The 8,405-nt window shown below is 48.5% G+C and overlaps 1 non-coding gene across 1 annotated transcript; it reads left to right on the top strand.

Annotated features, from left to right (window-relative positions):
- Positions 1–4,035: 4,035 nt before the first annotated feature.
- LOC115030937 lies at positions 4,036–4,138 on the top strand. The gene has a single exon (XR_003836535.1). It is a non-coding gene; the product is annotated as a U6 spliceosomal RNA (small nuclear RNA).
- Positions 4,139–8,405: the final 4,267 nt, after the last annotated feature.

The following is an 8,405-nucleotide window of genomic DNA, read 5'->3' as shown; positions in this document are numbered from 1 at the left end:
AAGAAACTGGTTCAGAGAAACTATGTGACTCAATCACAGACAAACAGCAATGAGATTATAAACTCACTGTCCTTGTCAATTCTGACCCTGTCCAGAAAGCACTCATGTTCTCTGGGTCCCCTCTGCCTTGCAACCTCTCTGGGGAAAGGTACTTTATGGTACTTTATTTATTTATTTCCGAGACTGGTTCTCATTTAGCCCAGGCTGGTCTCAAATTGCCTCTGTAACTGAGATAACCTGGATCATTCTTAATCCTCCTGCCTCCACCTCCTGAGTGTATATACCACCATGCCCAACCTATACAGTGCTAGAACCACTCTGAGGATCTCAGCATGCCAGGCAAGCACTTTAGCAACTAAGCTATGTCCCCAGGCCCTGAGGGCAGGTGTTAATAGAATGCTCAGAAGGCGTGCACTCCCCTTTGCCGGGTCTCCCTCTAAGTGGAGGACTTTGGGGTAAACTTAGAGGCCCAGTGGCTACCAGCTCAGCTTATGCCAGACACACAAGCACTGAGAGTACTCTACTTAGTAGCACTGTGTGTTGCTACACAAACCCAGAGCAACACCAACAGCCAAATTCACAGGGCAAGTTGTCTGTTGCTTTCAATTCTTTGTGGGGAGAAGAGAGTGGGCATCCAGATTGCAGAAGCTTGGGGTTCAGGGCTCAGGTCTGCCTGTGTGCCCCCCACTCCATCAGTGTACTATACATACTGGAGGCAAGAGACCCAGATGTGGGCAGTGAGGGGAAGCAAGGATAAGGAGCTTTGGGAAGGATAAAAAGACTGACCAAGTCTCCTCCTCACCATTGACAGAGAGACCCGGTGCTGAAGCTTGTGCCCCACATGGGTGGTTCCACTCCGCCCCTCAGTGCAGCCCCGTACCACCTGCCCACTCTGTCTGCTGCAGACATTAGGAACCCATCCCAACATGGGATGCTGCCTCCAAACCTGCCCTCCACACCTTGCCCAAAGCGCCCACATTCAGAGCTGACATCAGAATGGATTCCCAGGGCTGGCAAGATGGCTCAATGGGAAGAAAGCTTGCTACATAAGCCTGATGGCTTGAGCTTGAGTCTCAGAACCCACCTAGAGACGGAAGGAGAGAAGCAACTGCATAGAGCTGTCCTCTGACCTCCACACCCGTCCTGTGTCACAGCACGCCTTGCCCCCACCCCCACCCCTGACATCATACGCAATGATAATACATAGAATTAAATTGTAATTTGAAATTTGGAAAGAACCGGTTCTATGGGTAGATCTGGTGGTGTGGCCCTATAATCTCAGCTACTTGGGAGACTGGGACAGGAGGATTACAAGTTCAAAGCCTGGCTGGGGTGTAGGCTGAGTTCAAGGCCAGCCTAGGAAACTTACCGAAAAATACTGGAAATCTCTGTAAATGTAGCTTTGTGGTAGAGAATTTACTATGTATAAGGCCCTAGGTTCAATCCTCAGTACTGAAAACAAATCCAAAATCCACCATCACACACAGTAATCCTGGCAGCTAAGATCCCAGGAACCACAGGTCTAAAGTCAGAGCTGCTTTGAGATCTATTCCATGGACTGTTCTCTGGGCCTGCAGTGTCTACCCTGAACCCCTTGCTTTCACACTGAGCACACATCCCCACCCCGCTGTCTGATTCCAGGCCCTCACTCATCTTCCCTCTCTGTCTGAAGCCCTATTTTTGTTCTGTCCTTATCCAACAACACACCTGCTTCCTGTCCCTAAGGTCCTGGCCTGAGAATCCAGTCCAGAGAGGCCTGGCCTCCTGCGGTCTAGCTGTCGGTTGAGTTCTCCATGTGGACAGCCAGCACAGCCCCCAAGGGAGCCCTGGAAGGTGACTTCTCACCTGTGTTGCGTGCCATCAGTCCAACCTTGAACCTGGGAGGAAATCCCCAACTAGGAGGCCTGGCCTTTAGTGTTATGGCATTTGAAGCTATACATGGCCTGGCTTCTGGGTTTACTGTCTCCCCCTGACCCCCATCTGGAAATGAATTTCAGATCAGCAGAAATGTGATCCATCTTTCCCCTCCCCACACTGCCATCCCCAAGACCCACAGTGGAGCCTAGAGCATGGGGGCCTTTGGTAGCAGTCAGTTGGATGAAGAAGTGAATGAGTCTTTTTCAGCCCACGCTTGGTCCCATAGGCACAGTCCCGTGTGCATCTGCCCTACTGTGTGGAGCGGCCCCACTGTGTGGAGACTGGACCTGGCAAGCCGCAGTCTCGGAGTACACTGGCCCTTAGGCTGCTCCAGGCTCTGACCATCAAATCCTTCTGTACTCCCTCCTTTGTTTCCATGGAATCTGAGTCTTTCTCCACCTGGGAAACCAACCAGGGACCTCAGGGTTGCAAATGACAAGCGTGGGAGAACAGGGTTACCACAGGAAAGCAGGCAGGTCCTGCCAGCCATGGGGGTGGGGGTGGGGGCAGGACAGATTAGAGATGCAGGGCACGGGATGTGACACAGACAGATGAAGAAGAACCCCAATATTATTCACACAGAAAAAGCAGCTGACTAATACTGAGAAAAATTACTCAAAATGTTTAATTACTTGATTTAAAGATATTGGTTTTTTTGTTGTTTTGGGTTTTTTTGTTTTGTTTTTTGTTTTTTGTTTTTTGTTTTTTGTTTTTTGTTTTTTGTTTTTTGTTTTTCAAGACAGGGTTTCTCTGTATAGCCCTGGCTGTCCTGGAACTCACTNTGTAGACCAGGCTGGCCTCAAACTCAGAAATCTGCCTGCCTCTGCCTCCCAAGTGCTGGGATTAAAGGCATGCGCCACCACTGCCTGGCTTGTTTATTTTTATTTTAAGGGTATGAGTGGGGCTTTTTTGTTTGTTTTTTTGTTTTTGTTTTTACCTACATGTATGTCTACATACTATGTGTTTGTCTGGTGCCCTCAGAAGCCAGAAGAGGCCAATGGATTCCCCTGGAACTAGAGTCATAGATGATTGAGTGGGCGCTGGGAATAGAACTCGGGTCCTTGTAAGAGCAACAAGTACTCTTAATGGCTGAGTCATCTCTCCAGCTAAAACAATTACTTTATTTTTAATTAAGTGTGTGTCTGTGTGGTATGTGCACATAGTTATAGGTGCTTGTGGAGTCCAGAAGACAACACTGGATTCCCTGGAGCTGGAATTGCAACAGTTGTGGGCCCCTAATGTTGGAGCTGGGAACCAAATCTTGCTCCTCTGCCAGAGCGGTAATCGCTCTTAACCAGTGAATCATGAGGTCCCTTTTCAACAGCAGGTATGACCAGGTTTAAAGAACAGTGAGAAATACTGGTTGCCAAGCATGGGGCATGCACCTGTAATCCCTGCATTTGAGAGGTAGAGGCAGGGGAATTTAGGAGTGTAAGGTCATCTTCAGATACATAGTTCAAGGCCAACCTGAGCTACACAAGACCTTGACTGGAGAGATGTGAGAAGACTGATAATGATCTCAGAGGAGATCGGGGTAAAACAAGAACTGAATCATTCAGATGTACCTGCACTGTTTCCGTACGTTGAAGATGGAACCCTCCTGAGAATGCTAGAAGAGAGTCCATTGTGGTAGAGGTGACCGAGGCAAAAACACTACACTGTTCTTTCCTGCTTATTGCAGCGGGTTGAGACTTGTGAAAGACAGGCTGGAGGACAGTGAGAGTGGACAGGGCAAGGAGGACGCACAGACTCAGGCAGCATTCCTCTTCCTGAACATCTAACTTCGCTTCCCCATCAACCCTTGTGACTAGCCCATGACAAGGAATGCATGCGACTTGCGTGTGCGCGAACGATTTTCATGTGTTTCTACTCTTGGATTTGACCCAAAGAAGCACCAGTAGGTCTCAAGTCGTGGGCCTCAGCAGCCTGATGATCAAATACGACAACTTGAGCAGGGGATATTAGCCACTTTGGGTGGGTGGTACTAGTTGGGGTATGGAATTAGATTTTCTGATTTTGAGGTTTTTCTTTTTAGTCAAGAGAAATTTTTGATATGGTATTTTCATCTCAAAAACAAATAAACATGCATAGAAGAGCAGATTAAAATCGGCCTGTTTGGTGCTGGCATTGGCAGCACAGATAATAAGACTGGAACAACACAGAGATTAGCGTGGCTCCTGTGCAGAATGGCATGCAGATTCGTGAGCCATTCCACAGTTAAAAAGGCAAAAGCACTTGCCGCCAAACCTGACTGCCTGAACTCGATCCCGGGACCCACATGGTAGGAGAGAACTGACCCCCGAAAGTTGTCCTCTGACCTTTACACGTGTGCCATGACAGACATGCATATACACACACGTGCACACACAAACAAACAAATAAAATGCTATTTAAAAACAAAATGTAAGCCGGGCGTGGTGGCGCACGCCTTTAATCCCAGCACTCGGGAGGCAGAGGCAGGCGGATTTCTGAGTTCGAGGCCAGCCTGGTCTACAAAGTGAGTTCCAGGACAGCCAGGGCTATACAGAAAAACCCTGTCTCGAAAAACCAAAAAAAAAAAAAAATGTATATTAAGAGGATTTTAACAACTCTCTGGGAAAACACTCCCAGACTCACTTCAAGCCTTACAAAGGTCCCAGAGGAGAACAGGCAGAGCTTAGGTCTACAGAGCGCTCAGGCTGAGGCATGCAGTTCTAACCACTGCCATTCATAACAGATTGTGCTACCGACTTTGATTCCTTACCCTTCCCTGTCCACAGCCTTTGCCATCTGACTCCATGGCTTTTCCCACTTACAAGGTGGCATCTGTATGCTCCCCTTTTGTTGGTCTCCTCTGCCCAACAAGGTGTGACAGAGATATACCTAGGTACTAATTCTGAGTCAAGACCTTCAGAGGTCTTCATGTCTATGACTGCTGTGCTTCTAACCCTGTCAAGATCACAAGCTTGGGTCCACCGGCAAGATGCAAGACAAGTGCCCATGCTGTCATCCTGGATGAAATAGTCTAGGTCCGTCAACAACCAAGCAACCAGCAGACCTATGAAGGTCCCATCCAAAGTCAACGGTGCCATTGAGTCAAGCTAGTTCACTCCAGGCCTGTGAGCCGTAAATCTCTCCTGATGTATATCGCTGAGGTTGTGTGCCTCTTGCACAGCCAAAGCTGACAGATACACTCTCCAGGCAGCTCCTGGGTTAATTGGTTCTGGCTTCTTTCCTCAAAGCTGCCCATCATCTATTCATACCGTAACTTCCACCAACAGGAACATTATTATCTCCACAGGCAGCCAGCCCCTTTCAAAAACTGTCCATATTTTAAGTTTAAATTCTCTGTGTACGTCAACACCAAGAACGAACTTGCCCAATCTACCCAGTCTCTCAAGACCTATCTTCTTGCTCATATAAAGTTTCACTGAGCCTTTCTAGTTAAAAAGTCCCCAAAGGAAGACTGGTTTCTTTCTTAGTTTGTACAAGACAAGAACCCCTTAGCTCTCTGGAGCCTCTCTTTTCTCTACACTGAAAAGCTGCCAAAAGGTGAAGACTGGATTTCCCCGGGGGTCAGACCTCACTCTCCAGGGCTGGCTGCACATCTCTGGCCTGAATCTCTCTGACACTCTCCTCCCTGCCAACAGTCACACCTCTCTATTCCTTCCTCCACAGCAGCTGTAGAACCTCACCACCCAGCCTGTTCACAGCGTCACCTGACATGTTCTTTGGTCCAGGAGAATAAAGACAAAAAAGGTACAGTCCGAGCCGGGCGTGGTGGCGCACGCCTTTAATCCCAGCACTCGGGAGGCAGAGGCAGGCAGATTTCTGAATTCGAGGCAGCCTGGTCTACAGAGTGAGTTCCAGGACAGCCAGGGCTATACTTTGTGACTTCCCATGGCCTTTGGACTAAAGCCATTCTTTTTAGTGTGGTCTCTGGGGCCTCTCCTATTATGCTACACAGAGCCAGCATTCCCAGTCTTTCTGACATTCAGAGGCCTAGGTTGCTCTCTAATGCAGGATACCTCACGCCCACTCAGACCCACCTCCTTCTAGCTCCCAGCTCCAGAGTCTTCTGCCAGGACTCTCCTTTGTCCCCACAGCCCTGTGGCAGACTTGCCCTGACCCGAGCCAGTCTCTCCCATATCAGACTTAGAGGTGTGGGGAGACACAGGTCAAGCTGGTATCTGCAATGCACCCTCACAGAGCCAACAATCAGTTATCAGTGAGGCCAGGAAACTAGGACCATAACACTGACAAAATTCGACACAATTTTAGTGCCAAAAATGGCTATTTAGATTTTGGTGCCAAAAATGGCTATTTGGTGCCAAAAATGGCTATTTAGATTCATTCAACAACAACAAAACTTGAAAGTTTTATGTAGACCAGGTTGACCTCAAACCTTGAACTCTGACCCTCTTGCCCTCATCTCCTGGGTGCTGGGATTCCAGGTGTGCATCACCAAGTCCAGCTGCTGAAGTGTTGGGGTGGGGGGTCAAACCTGGAGTTTCATGCATGTGAGACACTCATCCAACTCAGCCATATCCCAGTGCCATCCAACCAACGTTTCTCAAGCACCTCTGTTTTGTCAGGATTCCCATCACAAATGGCAGTAACAATTTAGCCTGATCTGAATGGAAACCCACTGAAGAGATGTACAGCATCCATGGGAAGACTCAAGTGAGCCCTAGAACACCCACGTACCCAGGAGTCCGCGGTAGCTGGAGCTCCGGCTAGCTGACACTGGATGCAGGAAATTCACGCAGAATACCACCACAAGTGTCCATTCGTGCCTGTGGGCACAGTTTCTCTAAATGACCCCCTCTGTTACCTCTGGATGTTTGGGTAGATCCACCTCTCTGGGTTCACAGCCCTGAACTAGGTCACATGTCTTTGGGTATCCTGCTTCTACTGACCTCTGAAGGAATGGGAGACAGTTCTTCTCCGCCCCACCACACCCCCAAAACTGGAAGAAAATTTCATGAAAACTAAGAAGGGGCTGCGGTGCTGGGCAGCCAATATTATACACACACACACACTCACACACACACACACACACACTCACACACACACATACACAACAGTGGCTCGCATTTTAGAGGTGGGATGAAGAGGAACCTTAGCTGGAGATCATCTGTTAGAATGTAATCAGTGGAACGGTAGGCAGCCAGGATATGAGAAGGGTTCAGGGGTCAAATAAGTCACTTGAGAAACACCGCTTTGAATGTCTTTAAACCCATCAGAGCTTCTACTGTGCACTGTGCCTACCCAGGGGTGGGTGACATCCTCAGCTCTCATGCTCACACAATCCTTTTCTTGAAGAGTGCTTCTGTAGGACTAAATCCAGCAGGCCATATTGAGGGAAACCCAAGAAACCTATCCTGCGTTACTAGACAGGGAAAGTGAGGGGCTTTCCTGCCCTCACGGCCTCTGACAGGCAACCCAGGACTCGGGGAAATAACCAGTTCCCAGCAGGAGTCAGAGAGATGGAGGTCAGGCCCTGAGCCAAGGGACCAATCGTAGCCTTCCTAGCTTGGCACTAAGTCTTTCTTCTGCCTGTTGACCCAAGCACCCTCCAGGTGCAGCTAAACAATGCACACTCGGTGCCTGCAGGTCTCACTTCCATCCTCGGGGAAACCCCCTCGAGGATAGAGGGACAATATCATGAGAAACTCTGGGAAACTGGACAAGACCTCCAGCTGCCCCAGGAGCCAGAAGCACACCCAGCAGTTCGCAGGTGCTTAGCCCCCCAGTGTGAAGTAGAGTGCAGAGGCCTACTGTGAATTCTTCCACACATCTGGGTGACCTTGGAGAAAGCTACATTCTCACATTCTCCCAGCCTTGGCTTCTTCAGGGGTTGACTCAGTTCCTATAAACACCCAATAAAGTATTCATCATTCTTTAGATGAAAAGCTATTATCATGTTGGACATCAAATAAGAAGCACACTTTTCCTACTTAAGACCTAGAAAGACTTTTCAAGTAGAACACACCACACACACACACAGACAAACTATACACATTCATACATACATACATACATACATACTTAACATACATATACACATACATACACAAATATGTACCTATACACACATTCACATACAACCACGTGCAAACACAAATATAGCAAACACGCATATACTACACACACTCACACGCGCGCATGCGCGCACACACACACACACACACACACACACACGCACGCACACACGACATCTTGTCTCTTCATCTCTATAATCTTCCTCTGATGGTCCAGGCTTCATAGCATATGCATACCTATCTTTCTCTGGTGAATTTCTAGTCTTTCTTCACAATCCCTAGAGCTGCCACCTCATCAGGGGACTCCTCCCAGATTCTCCTCTCCTCTCCTATCACTTAGGCACCTTGGCCGAAATGCCTCTCACTTGTTTGCACACTCTTGACTTCCAATAGCCCATGACTTAAGAGCCGTCATCTGTGAGCTGACGCTGTGGCATAGGCAGTCGAGTGGATAAATTCAAAGCC

This window comes from Mus caroli, chromosome 4 (genome assembly GCF_900094665.2).
Source record: "Mus caroli chromosome 4, CAROLI_EIJ_v1.1, whole genome shotgun sequence".
Taxonomy (NCBI): domain Eukaryota; kingdom Metazoa; phylum Chordata; class Mammalia; order Rodentia; family Muridae; genus Mus; species Mus caroli.
Note: the sequence above shows the minus strand (reverse complement) of the source record. Positions and strands in the feature narration are given on the sequence as shown.